Below are 21449 nucleotides of genomic sequence, written 5' to 3' on the forward strand. Positions count from 1 at the left end.
TCATTTTATAAATCTTTATACTCTTCCGACTCTTTATTTTCAATACAAAACGGTAACTCTAGCCCAAATAACATTCCCCCTATAACAGGTTCCGAAGTAAACGCCGCTCTCAAGAGCATGAAGTACCTGAAAAGCCCTGGAGTAGATGGCGTTACAACCGAAGCATTAAAGATGGGAAAGAAAACTTTGTTACCTCATTTAACAAAACTATTTAACTCCATTATTTGCACTGGCAAGGTCCCTACAAAATTTTGCCATTCCGATATCGTACTTCTGCATAAAAAAGGAGACAAATCAGACATAAATAACTATCGTCCCATTAGTCTGATATCCCATTTATATAAATTATTTATTAAAATAATAGAAAATAGAATTGCCCCACTGCTGGACAAACACCAGCCACCCGAACAAGCCGGATTTCGACCTAGCTTCTCCACCACTGACCATCTCCACACTCTTAATCAAATAATAGAAAAATCCAACGAGTTCAGTGTCCCTCTGTACCTTGCTTTTGTTGATTATAGCAAAGCATTCGACAGCGTCAAACATTCCGCTATATTTTCCGCCATGCAGAATCAAGGTATAGATCCGGCATATGTTGAGCTCGTTGGAACTATTTACAATAATAGCACAGCTAGCATTAAATTGCACGCACCCGGTCCCGTATTCAGCATAGCGAAAGGCGTCAAACAGGGCGACCCGCTATCTCCAAAATTGTTCACCAGTTGTCTCCAAGAGATATTTCAAAAGCTGGCGGTCTCATGGGAGACGATGGGCATTGAAGTTGGCGGCAAGAGGTTAACAAACCTGCGCTTTGCTGACGACATAGTCCTCTTCTCCCACACGTCATCACATCTGCAACAAATGCTGCAAGACCTCAGCACGGCGAGCCTTGAGGTTGGACTTACAATGAATAGAGCGAAAACTCAGTTGATGACCAATCAAGCTAAACATAGCATAGTAGTAGATGGGCAGGATATACAATATGTCGACGAGTACGTTTACTTGGGCCAGATAGCATCCTTCGAGAACAGGCGGTCTATCGAAATCGATAGACGTATCGAGAACGCCTGGAAGAGCTTCTGGTCCATGAAAGCGCTAATGAAGGGTGACCTTCCCTTGTGTCTTAAGCGCAAACTCCTTGACATGTGCATCCTGCCCATCCTAACTTACGGTGCACAAACTTGGTCATTAACTGAGGCCCTAAAATCGAAACTCAAGGTTTGCCAGCGAGCTATGGAGCGTAGTATATTAGGTGTTCGTAGAACTGATCGAATCAGAAACACGGAACTACGCTCCAGAACTAGAGTTGCAGATGTAGGCGTCAAGACCGCTAAGCTTAAGTGGGACTGGGCGGGACATGTCTGTCGCATGCACCCGGAAAGATGGGCCAAAATGGTTACTGAGTGGGACCCACGGAGCACCATAGACGGTGCAGGCCGGGGTTCAGGCAGACCAAAAAGGAGATGGCGGGACGACTTGGACGCATTCTGCCCCAAATGGTGGGAAGATGGCGATGACAGGGTCGAGTGGAGAAAACGAGGGGAGGCCTTTGCCCAGCAGTGGGACACCAAAATAGGCTAATAAAAAAAAAAAAAAAAAAAAAAAAAAAAAAAAAAAAAAAAAAAAAAAAAAAAAAAAAAAATGTTAAACATTTGAGAGAATTTCAGACTTAAGGTACCACTTTCAATAGAAACAAATTTGAATGCAGCTTTATGTGTAAAAATCGACTTGAGAACGAGGATTATATTATTATATTAAAAGTTATAATGACTGCAACTTACCTTAATATGGCATTCACTAAAAAAGATTGTCATTAAAATGCAACATCCAAACTACAGTAGCGCATAATAAGCAAAAACTGAATATCCAAGGTAAAGGCCGCAAAGAGAACGTTAAACGTTCAGAAATGCAATAAAAAATAACTGTAATTACCTCGCATCATACTAAATCATTGCAATTTAGAAATCGTAACAATGCCGATTCTAAGGAAAACGAATAAAGGAAGAAAATCATTATAAACAAGCTAGAAGCGTGACTAGTATTTAGCAATAAGCTTATTTCATCCGAAATGTTCAAATAGAGTAAACGCGAACGCAAACAGCGATTCAGCCTACATGTTTTTTGCACAGAAAATGTAGTAAATCAACATTTTGTGTGTAAATATTAACCTTTCTCGGCTGGATTAGATAATAATGATCATACAAGATGTATTACCAAACTTCAACTCCCACACTTTCCTAATTGCGTAAGCATAGAAAGCCATGACAGCTTTTACAGTCATATGGGTGTTATGCAGCTCATTATAATGTTAATCGAAAGCTTTGCACTTCTAGACAATGATGTGAAAGTGAATAGAGACAATGATATCTCAATGGCAAGTGTTAACAAGAAAAAAACATCAGGTTATTGATTTACATTCTTGTGGACAGAACTTACATAACCTAGTTGCGATATTGCAGAACATAAATTATATTACACTGTCAATCTAGCTTGACGGAAATGTAACTTATAGCTTAATATTTAAATAACAAAATAAGGGATATCGACTAACAAGTAATCGATATTGTAGAGGTAGAAACCCATTCGAATGTAAGCGACGGCCAGTCTTATATATAGGAAAACAATACCGAATAGGCAATGCAAGTGAACCTAATGCCAACCTTGACAATATAAAACGCTAGTTCGAATGGTACGACACAAGTTATGAACCTAAAGCGGTAAGTACGTTTAAATCAATTAGACTTATGTAAACATGTGATTGTGAACTGTCAACTGATACTGCATAGATTAGCAACAACATTGACCTTCGATAGGCAAAGGTTGCAGTCACGAACAACTAGACTACACATTGAAGTTAATACTAGTCCAATACAGGAATAGCACATTCGAATAGATAAATTGAATCACTACAAAAATAACGCAAGTGTTTAAAAAACGATATTGTTCGGTTTTCGCTCTGAAATGTCTTCGCCAACCTACTTATAGGAACATAAAACACCGAAAGTTGCACAGGCTGTTTAGAGGTAAGAAAGAAATGTAAGTAAAGAACAGCTGAAACTAGCTGAACTAGTATATATTACAATGTTGAAATCAGAACCAACATTGTAATAGATGCCAGTTTAACACAGGACTTTGATGAAAAGTTGAGATTTTTCGAAGTTTTCGGTTCGAGGTGCCCAAACAGCGATAAGTTCCAAACTTGCGGCACCCGACAGCCGCCAAACCACCTCAATTGTACTGTTGCAATGCCGGATATCAAGGTCCAGTTGCCGCTGTTTCACCCGGCCGAAAAGCCTTCCTCCGCAGCCGATCGAGCGAGACAACAGCCTCCGAAACAAACGAAATGTCCCCAAAAACTGTGACACTTAAACAATGGATATAGTTCTGCTAGACTTTAGATCCGTCCAAGTTTGGGAAGTGAGTCAATACGCCTTCTGTCAACACGAGCTTTAAAAGTTGTGAAAACTATAAAACAATCCTTATTTTACCGATACAGGTAAAGCTTTCCTCGCTTCTTAGCACAGTCACTGCGTATCCGAAGTTATTAACCGGAGCACCGAAGCGCAACACAACGGTATCTGGCAGGTGCACAAAGCACGTGCGACACTGGGCACTGATCTTGTCACTACACAATCACTAGCACTTCTGCACCATCACTGCACTGAGGTTAAGTAACTATAGAACAGAGCAGCAACACGTCCGCGTGCCACGACAGTTGGGGGAAGACTGGCGAGGCGCTGCGCTCGCGCCGCTCCGCCGGTTATCAGCTTGGAGGGACAAAGGGGGGTGTTGGACAGAAATGACGCACGTGACGTCAAAGATAAGCGGCTGAAATTCGCGATTATTAGGTAATTGTTCTCAGTTTAAATTAGACTTCAAACCAAATACTTGTTAATTTAGGAAAATGCAAGTTGCTAAAAATTTATTGACGATGCAAGACAAAAATGATGATGACTCGCATGTTTGAACTAAGGTACTCAGTAAGGTGCTCCGGTTGCACTGACCACGATTGACGAAGTGATTAACTCCAGCAGTGATCTACGAAATTTCCCTTGTAACATTTCAGCCAACTAAATTACAGATGTTTTGTTGCGACCATTTTGCACAATGACTATCAATCTCAATGTGGACACACACAATTCACAAAATTGGTAACATACGAGGCTTAATACCAGAAGTACCAGAACCATCGAAACGCGAATTAATTTCACACTGTATTCATTGGACAGAAAATGGTGCTACGTATACATTGAATCCAAGTTTACAGCTTGTTTTAAATATGAAACTTTCAATTACATATAAATCCCGGGCATAGGAAATTTAATACTTTGTATTTAGGATACAAGTTAACGTTCACAATGTAACACTCCACAAAATGATGACAAAGCCTAATAACACCAGTGGCTCAGATGTTTCTTTTAATTGAAAAAACTAGGTTGTTTTGTCACATCATCGTAATCTTTGATATAAAACTACTTATTTAGTTGTACGCAGTAATTTTGCTCTATCATTTCCAATGCAATACACTCGTACCCAAAAATTCTAATATTTATTTTCGTAATTCACTCACACTGGACCTAATAGAGAGAAAATATTAACGTTAGTTACAGACGTAAATCAACGCTGTAACGGATTGATGGCTCGATAAAATCGCATTAACACGTCATTGCGGAGTAGCCGGCCACTGCCACAAAGTCTCAAGCCAGAAAATCGTATTTTTATTGGAATTCCATACCCGTATACGACTTTTTTGTTTTGGAAAGCAGTACAGTTGCGCGTGAGTCATCAGAGGCTGCGGCAGCGCGTAAAAACTCGTCATACTTCAAGCTACACGATTAATATTTTAGGCCAGTGACCAAAAAGTCTTAAAAGAAATTAAGCACAAGTCTTCTTAGGATGTTTTGAGTTGGAACGACCGTAGGAGTAACTTTTACAGCCGATCTTGTTTTCGCTTCATAATCATGTCAGTTAAAATCACAAAGTTTATTTGACATGTTGGTATTATAATGCAATAAATAACCTCTATCTCTATCAAGTTGGTAAGTTAAGTTGATATAACTTGAAGACGTCCTTTCAACAAAGTTATTTCTCCCTTCAAGGCATTTAACAGAATATAGCGAAGGACACAAAATTCGATGGTTTACTTTAGAAAATAAACAGTCATATATCCGTAACACCCAGATATCAAACATTAATGCCTAACGGTCAGACAAAGGGAAAGTTTATTATTCCCATGTCTATCAAATTAAATCTGACATTTTGTGTTCTGCAAACTTGCATAGAATTACAAGGATCAAGAGTTTCCTAAGACACGTAGCGCACCAACTCACCTGTTCACCTGTATTAAATATATGATACCTAATACAAAATCAAATTTAACACCTAACTTATAAAGCTCACATTTCCCCATCGGTGTTATAATGAGATAACGATTCTGGCGTCTGGTAAAAACGCAGTTTATACTACAGGTGAGTTCTCCCGTCAGGTGTCCGGCGGTTTTTTAACACGCGTTATGTAAATTGTATGAACCCATGCGTTATGGCCGGGGTTAGCGGTGCGTTAACAATGGCCCATTACATGCTAACTGCAGTTTCTCTTTACGGAATAAATTATAAAAGGGCAGGAACGATGAACTTTACCTATTAAGTGGAGTTTTATAATGGGTTATTTTCCATAGAAAACTCGTTTGTTTTGCAAATTTGAAGCGCGTCGCGTCCAAATTTAATCGCAGTGAATATAGATCAAATTAATTTATTTTAAGCTCTATTTAAAGTTTTCTAGATATTTCCTTGTTTGCGTTCTATCTACCTTGCTCGGTCTCGGTACCCCTGACCAGTTTATAAACTTGATTCAATAATGTTCATAAATAATAAAGTTTGTATTTTATAAAGACGAGAACTTTGCCGATAAATCTAACACAAATCATTTTTTTTACTCACACTAACCTAACAACACTCCCTTGATTTTCTCGATTTTCGATCTTTGATTATTTTATGTTTAAATTATTAGAATCGAGACAAAAGATGGCTATGGCTATTACATATCAAGTTCACCTAGCGCAGAGCAGGGCAAAGCGAAATGCTGCAGTGTTTACCTAAAAAGTGAGTATCAATCAAGTATACAAATTCGCAACTGCATCAATTAAACAATGGCTAAACTATATGTGGAAATATAAACTATGCCCCAAAATATGAACGGATCGTGTATAATAAGCGGGGCTAATAACCCGGCCAGCCCAATGTGCAATTAGTTCCCATTTGCAATTGCTCTAATACTGTGCCCCAAGACTTTTGCGTGCGTCGCTCGACTTACCTTTGTGAATTTTAAGAAGTTCTCATAACTGATACGTGCGTAATCTAAATGACAATTTTTCGATACGGAGAGTGAATACTGAATTAATCTAGTTAGAAATATTTGAAGACTGCATGTGGACTGTGACATACTGATAACATGAGCTTGTTGTATTCCTATTGAAAGTATGAAAAATAATTGTAACTAAATAGCTTCCTGCGTAGCGATTTTATCTAACAACCTCTCCCAAAATACTGAAACTAAACGACATGCAAAACAAATGCCATGCCTACACGATATCCGATACCGATTAAGACAAGTGCCCGCAGGCTAACCGCCATGTTATCCGGATCCGATGCCAATTCAAGCATTATAGGTTTGATGGTCATGCGGGTTTGCCAGGCTTTATTAGCTTGTACTCGTAGGTACTAACTCGACTGAGGGCTCGTGCCTAGTCTAATTTGACCCCATGTTACCAAATGCGTTCCAAGTACAGAAATCCACAGGACATGTAATTTAAAAAAATATACAGAACACTACAGATCTTAGATCTAGAGAGAGAACACTACAGATCTACAGAAATCCTATAGGACTAGGACACATGGATAAAGACCAACATCCCATAGGAAAGAATATTGAAGTGATCCTGATCATGGCGCCTAAAGTAGGGTCACAACACAACAACAATGATTAATATGATTTAGAGCTATGTCCACCAGATTGAGAAGCAGACATAACCATATCTTACCTAGAACTTCGCGTTGTCGGAGCGTAGACTTAGGTTCGGTTGCACTGGTTACACCAATGAGTATAGTCTGCATCTTCTCAAAGGATTTTTTCGCCAAATACCCTAATCTGTTAAACAAAAGCCTTTGTTCCTTTTGTGTGTGCGCGTGCCCACTGTTGGTGAGCGAGTGACCATTATGTATCAGCGAGTGGCATGCGCTCACCAACAATGGCCACGCTTTCACCAACAATGGACACGCGCACGCACAAAAGGAACAATGGCTTTTGTTTAACAGATTAGGGTCTTGGCGAAAAAATCATTTGAGAAGTTGCAGACTATAATTAATGCAACCACTAGACTTTTCAGAATAAGGACAGTTTTGTGCATCTGACCCTCTTAGTGGTCCGCGAAATTTTGCATAAGTATTATTATTACTACCTACCTATTTAAAGTCAGCCTTCGCCTACGATCCAGCCAAATGGCACGAGTTGGCATGACACCGAGGGTTCAAAGCCAGCCAAGGTACTTAGTGTTAGTTATTAAAGCGCTTCGCCGGATAATCGATAATTCTGAATATTTTAGGCCGTTGGGCAATCAACTGTACTTTCATTACGTAACTATTTAATTATTTTTCCTGTAATTTTTGCAGGTAAGATAATTAACAGAATTAATTGTATAAAGGGGAAATGATTCCTATAAATCGCATCTTTATTTTTTACGCTTTCCCGGTTCCAACCTGAGGTCTACTTCTACCAAGAAATGAAGCAGGCACCGACTTCCTGATATAATAAGCGATGAAATAATGTCTTTATGAAAAGCTCATGCGCTCTTAAGGGGCCCACTGACTATCAGTCCGCCGGACGATATCGGCCTGTCAGTTGTTCGGAACTGTCAAATTTTTGTTCTAACTGACAGGCCGGTATCGTCCGGCGGACTGATAGTCAGTGGGCCCCTTTACGGTCAGCAACCGCGGCTGCGTGCCGCCGTCAGGCTACACTATAGAACCGCGCCGCAACCGCAACGAGCGGATAAGTGCGTAAGTTCGTGGTTGCATTCAAAAATCGAATTTGCGGCCTGCCTCCCGGCGCACCGCCGGGTGCCAAACACAAGTGAACATTGATTGACAGCAACGCCTAAAGCCCATAAGTCCATAACGTCAAAGTCGAGCTTAATATCGACTTACGACCGAAACTTTTAGTGGCGCCGCGGCGAATTTCAATCCACTCCATCAGCTTACCCTAAATGGTGCTAGGTTTAAGCTTTGTATCCTGGAGTTATTTACGTTTGCCGTTTTCCAAGTTTTGTTATGTTTCCTTTTCATTGTGTTTTGTTTTCTTGACAAAGGACAAGGAAATAACGTGGTGAGGTTGTGACATTTTTCATACGATTGAGATGAAGGTATAAAGGCAATTTCACCTGCGTAAAGGACAGAGGATAGTCTTTACGCTGAAAAACGTTCCCTTAGGCCCTTAGGGGGTTCATGTAGGCTGAAAGTTACGTCTTTTTCTTATTACAATATGTTTGATGAATTCTACACGGAACCATGTACCGTATGCTGCAGAGGGGGTCCCTTTGTTTGACATAATTATTGAAAGTCATAATGTAATGATTGTCATCATTATCATTAGTCATAATTCTGAAACCGTTGACTTTTCAGGATTTTCCGCAGGTTATCCTATAGATAGGTTAGGTTAGGTTTGTTTTATGGCAATCCTGAAAAGTTATACGTTTCTGAGAAAAACCAAATTATGGCTAACGAAAATGTGGACAAACAATGCATTATGACTTAAAACTATATGGGAAACAATAGAGACCCGCTGCAAAGTTATGTGAATAACATATAAATATGTGAACAGCATATAATAAAGGGGGTCACTTAACTCTGCAGCTTACGGTAACTATTATTCATTTGTAATTAATGTATTGAATAGACAACCACCCACATAGGTGAGTGACCTGTCTGTGAATATATATATTAAATATATTGTCGCTCATGGATAAACGTTGAATCCCGTGAAACTTTTTGGCAAAAATACCGTATAAAAAGATTGCCCTTTCCTAATTGCATTGGCTCTGATTTCAAGTTGGTAAAAAACTACCTTAAACGAAAGATCTAACTTTGCCAACAGTGTGATTTAACTGAATGTATCGCTAAGCTTGCCAAATGCACTGATGCTTTATAAAACTGTTTACTTACTCGAATTTTGTATAAAGTTGACATGTATGAAAACGAAAACATTTTTAAAGTCCTGTTGACGATAATGTGAGAAGAAATATTGTGTGTAACGAACGTAAAATGGTTAACCCGTATTTTTACGCAGAGAACAAGATTATTATGCCTTGCACGCTTTAAAATTACTGCTATTTTACACTTAGCCTGATCTAATGTAACTTATACAATAAGCAGGTACGCATTGTATGTTTATATTTCTAATGCCATTAACATATTATAGCTCTTAGAACCAAGCCGTAATTTTCAATAATGAATACATAGAATCGACACTCCTACGCTACAATTAACAGTCAAGGCTCTACATTATACATGAGAATCAACTGTTACGCCTACAAACCCACCCCTACGGCATTAGACATAAGAGCCATTAAGCACAGATGCAAATACTCCATGAACAAAATGTCGTAAGTAGCAATAATTCACAAGAAGCAATGGCGTTTTGGGTCTAAGTGGCAGTTCGTTGAACCTGTAGGATCGCAAAAAATGAACTCGACACCCGACAATACTCGATAATCGTTTAATGGGGGCATCGCGAAGCATTTTCTGTCGCTTAGTGCCAAAAGGGCTTATGTTAGTGCGACTTGTATAGGGAGTGCTTTAAAGATAATTTTACTGTAGCGTATTTATAGAACGACGCGTCGTTTGGTGAAACTACAATCGTAAATTGTCATTAGCAGGTGTTATTTGCAACTATCTTCCGGATGGGAGTTGAGCAGTGTTCTGAAGTGATATTAAGATTCCTTCGTCGCTTATTTCCAGCCATAATTTTCGCTGATAAATCCTAGGAGAGGATATAAAAACGATGTTATCTCTTTTACCTATCGATTTAGAAAGAATTTAGACTAACTTTTTTGTTGCGAATTTAGTCGTTTCAGAAGTCTCAGTGCTACCATCTAATAGATATCATATCTATCGGAAATCAGGACTGGAAAACGGAACGTCCTTAACACGACAACAGGCTACGGAAGTTAAAGTGCGTCGGAACACTTTAACAGGTACTAAACTATAAATAGTTATTCAGAAACTTTTTAGCACAAAACAATATAACACTAATTAGATATAACGAGTACTTAATTATAACAAATAACTGACGCGCGACAAATTTCGCTAACACGGATGTGATGTCATTTAATTATGTTAGGTGAGAACATAACACTCGAGCACGTGTTTAGTTACAATTTCACAATACGCGTCTGTTCATAATTACAATTCTAATTATTGTTAGCAATATCCATAGGAATTGCTTTTAATCCAGTCTCAGCATAAGGTAGTAAGTAAGTACTACCAGAGTAACTTATACTAGAGCGGTACTGTCATAGTAAATTTTGTAACCCCAGTAAATTCACTGCCATCTGTCGACACACAACTAAAAATGAAGATTTATAAAAATACGATAAAATGTATTTAAATATGGATAAATGATTTTTTTTATTTGCATTAATTATTTTTATGATTTTGACCCATGTTCTTTCACTGATATGCGTTAAAATTGTTAAATAACAAACGAAACCGTCAACGCCATCTATACGACAGTAGGCCAAAGCTAGTAGCGCCCTCTGAACGAGAATCAAATTTTCTTGATTTTCGAGGCCCGTTTTTTCCTTAGACTGTATCCATCTATTACAGAGTTATATCTATCTTTGGTACTACATAACTGGCTCAATATTTTATAACAGTGTCTTTACAAGAAAAACTTTTCCTCTATTTTAGCTAAAAGACCCGTTTATCATTAACCGTGCAAGGTTTTCAAAAAGCACCCCGTCCTTAAACAAACACCGAGTACTAAGTACTATATTATAGTTATAAAAAGAGTGATAATTTTAAATTAGTTACTAATGCATAATTAATTAACACATAAACATTTTAAAAAAAAAATAACATTATAATTATGTATATGGCAACAAACGTGTTCGTCCACAACCAGTAGCTGAAGTACTTGTAGCGCCACCTGACGGCGAGTAGCGAGACTAACTCGCCGTACAGGGCGCCATTTAAGTACCTATTTAGTTGTATCGTAAACTTGGTATAATTGTGTAAATAAGAAGTATAATATTATTAAGCATTTCTAAAACATTAGTAAAATACGATTAAGGACCATTAAAATGTAGCATACATAGAGCAGAGGCATTTAATTCATAGTTCTGCTATTCGCCCACAGATGGCGTTAGTAGTACAATTGTCCTTCATATAACTTGTTAGATTAATAAGCTTAAAATAAAAAGTTTTTTCTGATTATTATTAACGTAATATTTATTTATACATTGAAATATAATAAATATATTACAAATCACGTGTCAGTCCAAAGTTGTCAGTGAATTGTAAGTCAACAAGTAGGTAGCGTTCATTTGCTTCAGAAGTAAATTAAGCAAACAAAGCTACATGTTGTCTTTATCTACAATCTACAATAATAGCATTATTACAAGCTTAAAAATGATAATTATAATTAGATATACATATTACGTTTAAGGCAAAAGAACAAATTATCAGTTAGCCATTGATAAAAATGATAAACTATTAAAAAAATGTTTAGTCTATAATTGGTAGAATCGTATAGATAAGACCAATATACCTACATAAAAAAACCGGCCAAGTGCGAGTCGGACTCGCGCACGAAGGGTGCCGTCAAAACGGCAAAAAAATCACGTTTGTTGTATTGGAGCCCCAATTAAATATTTGTTTTATTCCGTTTTTAGTATTTGTTCTTATAGCGGCAACGGAAATACATCATCTGTGAAAATTTCAACTGTCTAGCTATCACGGTTCATGAGATACAGCCTGGTGACAGACAGACGGACAGCGAAGTATTAGTAATAGGGTCCCGTCTTAACCCCTTTGGGTACGGAACCCTAATAAAAAAGACATTACAAATAACACGTTTTCCAACAATCTTTCAGGAATAGCAAGAATATAATTAAAATAAACCAAGATGACCGCTGAAACATCCCGAAATATTTCAACTAAAATAATACGACTATGTCAAGTTGTTACAGTTGACACCTACCTGTGAAATAACGAACTTATATTTTATTTGGCTGGATTATATTATAGAACCACATAGGACCATTTGACATTTCCCTCAGTTCATCTTATGACAATACTGAAAACAACGAAAGAACTTGCGGATTGTTGTCTCACTCACTCATAGACAAAAAGTAATAACGTGTTGTGAATACGATATCTTTTACCAAGCTTTTATTTTTGCCCGGCTTCTTTGCTTTAGTTATTATTCTGAGAGTCAAGTAACCGTCGACTGCATCGAAATACCGGACACATCCACATCTCGGAAGCATTATCAGGCGAGAAGCTAATTCACTAAGCATGATCTCATCACCAGTATAGATTGACCTTAAGATTGTAAAGACTGCGTTTCATCGGAGAAATGAATACCGTCAACTGGGGTGAATAGGGATGACTGGGGCGAATAGGTACAAAACTTAATGTGAATTACCTGACAATTTTTCAAAAAGTAATTACACAAATTGTATCATTCGATTGAAAATAATAATAGATTTTGAATGATAACATTTGTGAGGGTATTTTATAACCTCCTAAGGCCCAAGGTCCTACCTATAGTACTTCTTCAGTTCGATAAAATTTAAATCATATTCAATTGGAACAGTCGCTTTGGCTTTGTTTCGTTCAATTTTCTAACAACGCAAAATCAACACAGGTTCAATTTTCAGTGGCAAATTTTGGATTTGTTATTTGTATGGGCCCATTAGGAGGTTAAACAAATTGTTAGGTAAATTACATTTTAAGCTTTGTCCCTATTCACCCCAGCCATCCCTATTCACCCCGGTTGACGGTACTGCTGAAGCTATGTATACTCCACGTTGAGAGCTGACACTTCCCCTTGCCGACGTCGGGTCGACAAATCTGTTTAGCTAGCGTCTAGTGTCACAATAAGAGGAATCCGAGCTCTGACGTCATTATAAAGTATTCACGTTTAACTTGATAAGGCAGAGTGCACTCAATATCGTTTTGTATTTTACTTCGCGTTTTGACCTTTAGTTTCGTTATATTTCGCTTTATCAATTTTATTAGGTTTGTAGCAAAGTGGTCGGTAAAGTAGACCAGAAATGTCCTACGTTAATCTGTTCGGAATTCACACTTACAATCACAATTACCGCACTCAATCACAATTGTCATACGAGTTCCTCTTTGATATGGAAATCTAGAATAGAATTCATTTTATAAATTTTCATCTTACATTCCTACGTGTTGGGTTGGGGAATTTCAATATCACACCTTGATATTTGGCGTGTTGTGATTTTACTGTGCAGCAAATGAAATATATGGTAGTAACATGAATAGCTTGCGTAGATACGAGTACATACATATTGCATGCGTACCTACGTTGAACGTCCCCATTTATTTTGCAGAACATAAACATAGTAAGTTAAACATAAATCTCTTGAGTTTCCTATTTTGTATGGTTTATTAATTACGCTTTCTATAAATGTATACAGCACCGGCCAATAATACATCAGTTTTATTTTGTATTAAGACAAGATAGTACCTAACTTTTATTCATCAACAGATTAGATTTGTTTATGCCACAAACAATCTTTTTTATTACAATTTACATTACATGTAAAAAAAATATATAAGTAACTTAAAAAACGTTTTGCATTTGAAACTTTTTTGGGATATCTTTTTGTCAACGTTTTCGTATGTGTATAGCCTGCATTCCAAACAAAATTATCTATCCGTATACCTACCTTTTACGAAAGACACAAATGTGGTTATTATATTCGCCGGGCCCGTAGATTAGGAGTCATACTAATGGACCACCTATGTCTAAGTATAAAACTTAGAAAGCACCAGACATCACGTTTCAGCCAGAAAAAACAATAGAACCGGTCCTAATTTCCAAAGAGATTTGCAGCATTTAACTTTTCACAAGTCCACTTTCTAGTAGATCGTGGACAATAAAAACTAACCGGTCAGACGAAACGGCCTGACAAGTTATTAGCGTAATAATATACATTTGAAACAGTTTCCGGTAATCATTTCGATGGTATCGATGAATCTTAGATGTAATAAAGCGCGCTCCATTATGCAGATTATTATAATCAGTCTCTTGTTCAATAGATATAATAGAAATTTACGAAAGGTAACCAACCTTTCTGTCACTGATTAATATCATAATGCCTTATGGTTAAAATGAGCGTTTAGCTAACTTTCAGTTACAATACTGATTTGACCGGCTAGCTCGTCATCTCTCGCGTCACATCTAGTGCGACTTTATGTATCATGTCGCGCGCGAGAACGCAAGTCATGCTAGCCGGTCTGATTAGTACTTCAGCGAATCAAACACAACTATTTAATACAATGTAATACATTCATTCCAAATCAAAAACACACGTAAATGAGACGGGGAAGAACAACATTAGGAAATTATTTATAAATGTTATTTTAATCTCTTATCAATTCCACACAGGAAAATATATCAAATAGGTATGGAACACAGACTCACATCTATAATTTCACACGTGCTAAACAAAAACGGGTATGAACTAACAGTTTCACTATCATCCTCGCGTTTACTCTCGCATATCGCCGCCGTGGGCACTGATAGTGCTGATAATGATAGCCGATAGCCGTATTTAAATACGTCTTTATGACCATTATTTGGTAAGAAGCCCGGAAAATATTTAACGTGTATTCGGCGTGTGACAGCCACACCTCCGCTTTTATTTTGAATCAATGTCGTGTCTTTAATTTTCATAATCCATTTCGCGATTATGTTGCGTCTAATGTCTGTTTGGTGAATTACTAACTTTAGCATATAGACAAGAATATAATTATAATTTAAACAATTTTGATTTGTAAAATGATAAGTTCTAGTTTAACTGTTTTGTTGCCACTGGTAAAACACGGAACACGGATGCCTATCCGAATTGAAATGAGAACGTATATGACATCTTATGCACTATTAAACATTGAGGATACAAATACATTGTAGCCCAAACAATTCAAACGTAACGTATCTGTTAATTTCATTACATGGCATCTAACAGATTAATCCTACTACACAGAAATATTATTTTACAAATTTTATATAAACTTTAACGCATTTAAATTCAATACAACCAACCAACCAAGCTTAAATTTATATCAGACCATTAACTCTATGTTAAATTCCGTAATGATGACAAGGCAAAAACTAGGTACGAAAGTTGGTCAGACCAACAATTAGTCGACCACAGGACTCCTATGACCTCAAGATGGACTGACCACGCTTTCACAGCAAACAATGAATCACGATGTACGATATTTAGCACCACATAAATTGCTTCCACTTTTACAAAATTGAATGGGGAAGAACAATGTAAGGATCATACGAAAACTCAGTTTGCAGTGAACCTATACTAACTAATAGAAATACCATGTAAGGTCATAGGTGGTATTTCCTGGGCTCGTTTCCATATCATGTACTTGTTTTCCGCTTATTACGTAATATTATTCCAGACAGATTTATTACCAACACATGTTATTGCTATATTTGTGATTCTTAGATAACCTACAGGATAACCCTAAACGAATATGTGCGAAAATTTTAGCCAATGAAGCGAAAAAGGTAATGTCAAGTTAAAGAAAATGGACACTGACATATTAAATAATTTAAATATAGTAAAGCTGGTCACTCACGTTTATAAATGCTAGTAGTAGCTTCACTGCAAACGGATTTTTCTTACGATCCTTACATTGTTCTTCCCCATTAAATTTTGTAAAAGTCAACTTAAAGAAAATGTGGTAACAAATGTAGTAATGTTGCAGAGGGAGTTGTTACTGCATTTCAACTTTGAATAGTATGAAATATTGTCAGTCGTCGAAAAACCATGATCTCAGATCTCAGCCTGTGTCCAGTAAACAGATATTTTTGTATGTACCTTTGTATGATACTGTACAATAATATAACCTTCCAGGCGTTGAAAAAACTCCTGAAATAAGTAAACATAAAAACTCGAGCCATAGTGTATGGTAAAACTTACTAGACTAGACTTCTTAAGTGAGAGTTTTTGTTAATAGTGATAAAAGGTAGATAATTATTAGCCAGTACAGCTGAAAGCTTTGTCAACACGTTTTACATGTAATAATTTGGTTGCTGACCGAAAGCGAAAGTGATGCATTATTGGCAGACAAATAACCACACAACACACAATCACTATGTGTTATGCAAGCGAAGGCGTAAACCGACAAGACCTTCCTGTTTCGGCGATGACACTCTGTGACTCAGACAGTCATAAGTACACAAGTAGGTACTTAGTAATAGCACACAATAGACTATATTATGCAAATGAAGATTAATGAACAGGTATAACTATGACCCCAATCATTCAGACGGAAAGATGTCACTACTGTTAAAAGCGAAGGACACCGGTATTTGCAAATTCGTTCCTTAAAATCCCTACAATATTTTATATACAATATCGATAAGCGGGTCAAAAAGTTTTTAAGTAAGAATTAAGATCCTGTAACGCCCTTTGAAATCATAAAGTAAATGGATTTTCTATTTGTGATTAAAAGCCTTAGTAAAATCCAAGAGGATATAATAAGATAGAGCGGTACTGACATAGTATATTTTGTAACCACTGTAAATTCACTGCCATCTATCGACATACTTTAAAACTAAAAATGAAGATTTATAAAAATACGTTAAAATGTATTTAAATAAAGATAAATGATTTTTTTATTTGCATTAATTATTTTTAAATGATTTTGACCCATGTTCTTTCACTGATATGCGTTAAAATTATAAATAACAAACAAAACCGTCAACGCCCTCTATACGAGAGTAGGCCAAAACTAGTGGCGCCATCTGATCGAGAATCAAATTTTCGTGATTTTCGAGGCACGTTTGTTCCTTAGACTGTATCCATCTATTACGGAGTTATATCTATCTTTGGTAATACACATACATATTGTATGTGTATTATACAATTGCTGGATAACATTCGTCAAATCCCAAATGTGTGACGCTAACCGTTTTTTTTTTGCATCAAGCCGTCTACGCATACGTATTTTTATGGCCTAATATAAAGTACCAATGAGTTTCTATCTCTTCCGCACAATAAGCCATCAGCGAAATGGCAAAGATGTAAACAAATTTAGTATTATTACTGCATAGTCACGTACTTTAGTAGGTCGAGTGCAGTCTGATTAACTATTATACGGTTAATAATTGCTTTTATAATAGTTTTATTCACTTAAGCTGAGAAACTGAGTGTTTTAATAGTAATTTAGTTCACACAACTCGACGTAGTTTTCTATAAAGTTAGTTAAAACATAAAATAAAAATAAAAAACAAATAAAGATGGCGGTCATCGCTTTCTTCCTCAAGTTCGAAAGTCTTGGTATTTGATAACCATCCTATACCCATCAATAAACATCAAAACATTTTGGAGGCGAGAAGTTGTGCTATGATCGACTTGAACATCTTGCAAGATTTGATAAAAACAGTAACTTTGTTAACGTAAGGTTCGTAATAAGTGCTTAATCAAATACCTAACAAAAATGAATACTTACATCACAGAACGCAAAAACAGACTGGTCACATCGCGTGACAGGCAACAGTCAAATTAAATTTATAACGAAATACCCGGCACCGAATAAAAATAGGTCCGAGCACGTGCCTCCGTTAATAGTCCGCGTTCAAAGAACCGCATATGTTTGTTTACTGAACCCGGTGAATGAGTTGAGGATTGTGTAACTTTAGTACCTAGGTGAAACCGTAAGGTATTTCGTGTATACCTACTGTTTAACATTTAATAAAATTATAATCCTTGTTGCAAAGATGGTACGAGGACTGCTACTTACTGGAACAATATTTAAAAAAATATATATAAAATATATAAACATGGAAGTCTTTAGAAGTAGAATACAGTTAAAAATTGGTTAACGTGGTTTTACTTGTGAAACTCGGCGTTGATTTACTCAAAAAAACTTTTTTTGCTTTCCTCTTAATTTGACCATAAGTGTAATTAGCTGATAATGATATTAGATGTAAAATAACGGAAGTATCAGTACGTTTTGAAATAAGTAGAAGCTGTGGAAGTGTGAGGAAATAGGCAGTAAATCGTGACAATTAAAATGGTTTACGGCTGAAACGATAAAGGAGTTATACACAGTCCGTGGTGGACTAAGAGGCTGCTGGGATTACATGTATATTGCATTAAATGTGATTACTCTTACATTTTATGAGTCGTGAAATAATACAAACAATTTTAACAGTTAATGTTTTCAGAAGCCGACCTAAGTATAAGTACGATAAAATTGACCTTCCCAAAGAAAATTTGGGAATTCCAATTTAAATTCTAATCAGTCATTAAAAAAGAACAGTTTGATCTAACCAGACTAGTTTGATAATAAGTAAGTACCCTATATAAATGTAATAAAACAGTATTTTGATTAAAAATCTGACCAGTCAGGTACAAAAGCATAACAATTAATCCAGAGTAGAGTAATTCCTGTATTTATGTATTTTCAATTTTATTTATAAATACTTCCGATTCTAACTGCCGTACGTAGACATAATTATTTATTAAAAGTTGACTTTTTTCGACATCGTCAACGTCATTTTTCCTTTAAGTCCACAGTCGCATAAATCGTCCGTTCACTCTGAGTATGAGTGTATATTTCCCACATGTCAGTCTCTAAGAGCACCGCAAGACATGCAAAAAGAATGCCCCATTTAAGTTGCATCCAGCTTTCCGGGGCGCGTATTAACCCACTTCCCTAAAACGCGGGTTTGCTGAAACCGCTTCTGTCCCGTGTTATCGTGAACATTACAAACATGTAGGCAAGGTGCCAGTGCTAGCCTGACGTAAACTACTATGATATAAAAAAAACTAGGATTTAGGATACAATTTTAGATTAGGTGCATGCATGAGTTTACTGCATTCTAAATTAATGTGTGTTTAGCTGTTTGTGTGACATGAACAACGAAATCTACGTTAAACTACGTTCATTAAAATTTCGCTTGTATGAAATATTTGACAGTTCAGTATGGGATGCCGCTGTTGCCATATCTGATGTTGCGTGATGCATCCCTAAGGAGAAGGAGGGAAGGAATGTGTCAAATGAAATTTTACGACCGAGCTTTACATTATCTTACCTAGTGCCTATCGGTATCAAAAAAATCCAGACAGATTTTTCGATTTCGTATAATTGTATATTGAATCTTATGTCATGATTACATACCTACATACAATAAACGTCTAAAGTTAATTCGCAGCAACGAAATGCTAAAAGGGCCACCTACATTTGAAACCGGGAAGCAATTGCTGCAAGAGCCAACCCACTTTCTTAAGTCGGCCGAGTGCAAATTTTCGGAACACACGCGACTACGAAATGCATTTAGATGCAGGCATTAAGAAGTCGGTCGCGGTAAAAGTGATAGTGTGACTAATAGCCGTTTAGCGATGTTGAAATTGGTTCATATTTTATTCGTTTTGTCGTCTTGGGGTAAATTAATTCGCCGATGAAATTTTATGTGAATTGCATAATTAATTTTTCCCTAAACATGCCTGGAATTTTTGTCAGATGTTTTATTCCTATTAGGAATAATTTCCACTTAAGTCTAATATGGATGTATTGAAATAACGACTGACAAGTTGTTTTACCAAGTCTGGAGTAAACTGACCAAATAAGTGGCATTAGGGTTTATGCGTATGTCGAATCTGTTAGTGTATATAAAAATAATATGGGAGAAAGATACTCGTAATAGATGTCATTCGTAAATTTCAATCACGTCAGCTTTCGTATATCGTATGTATCTTTAGGTAAATTAACATTTTATTAAAAATAACTGATGGGCCAATTTTATTTAACCTGGTATTAGTTTACTTGTTAATAATCAAAGTTAATTGCAATAAAAATACAGCACCAAAAAAGTATGGTCTTGCATATTTATTTAATCTGTTGTAAATCACAACAAGAATAAGCCGAAAAGCATTAGAATAATACGGCAACAATATTTGATGGTTACTTATTACGACTCCAGCGTCATTTATCAAAAACAAAAGATAACAATTCAGATTTATTGCCATGAAGTTGGCAAAACATTAACGCATTACGAAAATGATTCCATTGAAGATAACGATATAAAAACTACAGCCACTCCCCTAATGAAATTTAAATACTAATATTCTAAAAGATTTCTTATACCGTTTTCCTAGTGAATCTACTACGTTTGGGACCGAACTTTTAACTTTCAGCGACATCTTTTAAAAGATTATCTACCAAGTTCTGCAAAGAAAACGAAACATTACTGGAGCAATTTTTCACCGCGGACAGGGAGCAATTTTATTTTGTCTCGCAAATGAAACTGGAAACTGAAAACCTCCGTCTTCCCAGAACATATTAATGTACTCTGAGTATCGTCAAGTTAATTAAAATGAGAGCAACTATTCCCCCTGGTTGGGAGTTGTTTAAATTACGCGCGTTACACGGAAACGGAAAACGGAACTGCCTCCGACCCTTGACACGATATTAGTAAAATTAACTTGACTTAATTTAGACTCGAGTTAATAATGAACTTTGGGAAATTTTATTCATATTTACGGCGTTCGATGTCTGTCGTACAAAGTACAAAGTACAAAGTAGTACAATGTCTTCACAATATTAAATGAACGGTCATTTAATATCGTGAAGACTTTGTACTACAGGTTAAAATAAAATGGAAGTTGTAATGTAAGAACCTCACAAGTATTTACTCCATCGATATGTCAATTCCACAATTAAGACGAATCCAACGACGTCTCTTATATCAAAATTCGTTCTAGGGTAAAAAATATATCATAATATATACCTTTAAGAAACATTACCCTCTTCGCGACTCGAGTTAAAATCGAGTCGGTTTTCACTCAGACTTACATCGAGTATTTGCATTCGTTGTTTTAAATAGTCAATCGATTAATACTGTAAATCTACTCTGCAAATTTTCGTCTGACACTGCAATTACAAAATTAAATAATTTTGAGTTTTCTATTGTCATTGTCGGCCTTCGCAACAGCATTTTATCATACTAACTTAAACACGAGCCAGTCACAAAGCTGATTAAGATAAAGAGTTCTTAATGTAATGACGCGAACGAACGTCATATTTAAATATAAACAATTACCGTAAGATGTTAGACTAGTTTCCCTAATAGCTGCTCGCATTAAGTAACAAATCGTTAACATTTTTGAG

The 21449-nt window shown here is 36.5% G+C and overlaps 1 protein-coding gene across 12 annotated transcripts in view; it reads right to left on the reverse strand.

Moving 5' to 3' along the window:
- LOC134751773 (MAP/microtubule affinity-regulating kinase 3-like) overlaps positions 1 to 21449 on the reverse strand; it is a 235325-nt gene that overhangs the window by 122904 nt on the left and 90972 nt on the right. For 2 of the 12 annotated variants that reach the window (XM_063687245.1, XM_063687243.1), the window contains exon 1: positions 3492 to 3720. The exons of 5 other annotated variants lie outside the window; for them this stretch is intronic. The gene's annotated coding sequence lies outside the window, so the exon portion shown is untranslated. Of the gene's footprint in view, positions 1 to 3491; positions 3727 to 21449 lie in introns of those variants that run through there. 5 more of the 12 variants (XM_063687244.1, XM_063687246.1, XM_063687247.1 and 2 more) reach the window with 5 other exon arrangements.

The sequence above is a fragment of the Cydia strobilella genome, chromosome 23, assembly GCF_947568885.1.
Source record: "Cydia strobilella chromosome 23, ilCydStro3.1, whole genome shotgun sequence".
NCBI lineage: Eukaryota > Metazoa > Arthropoda > Insecta > Lepidoptera > Tortricidae > Cydia > Cydia strobilella.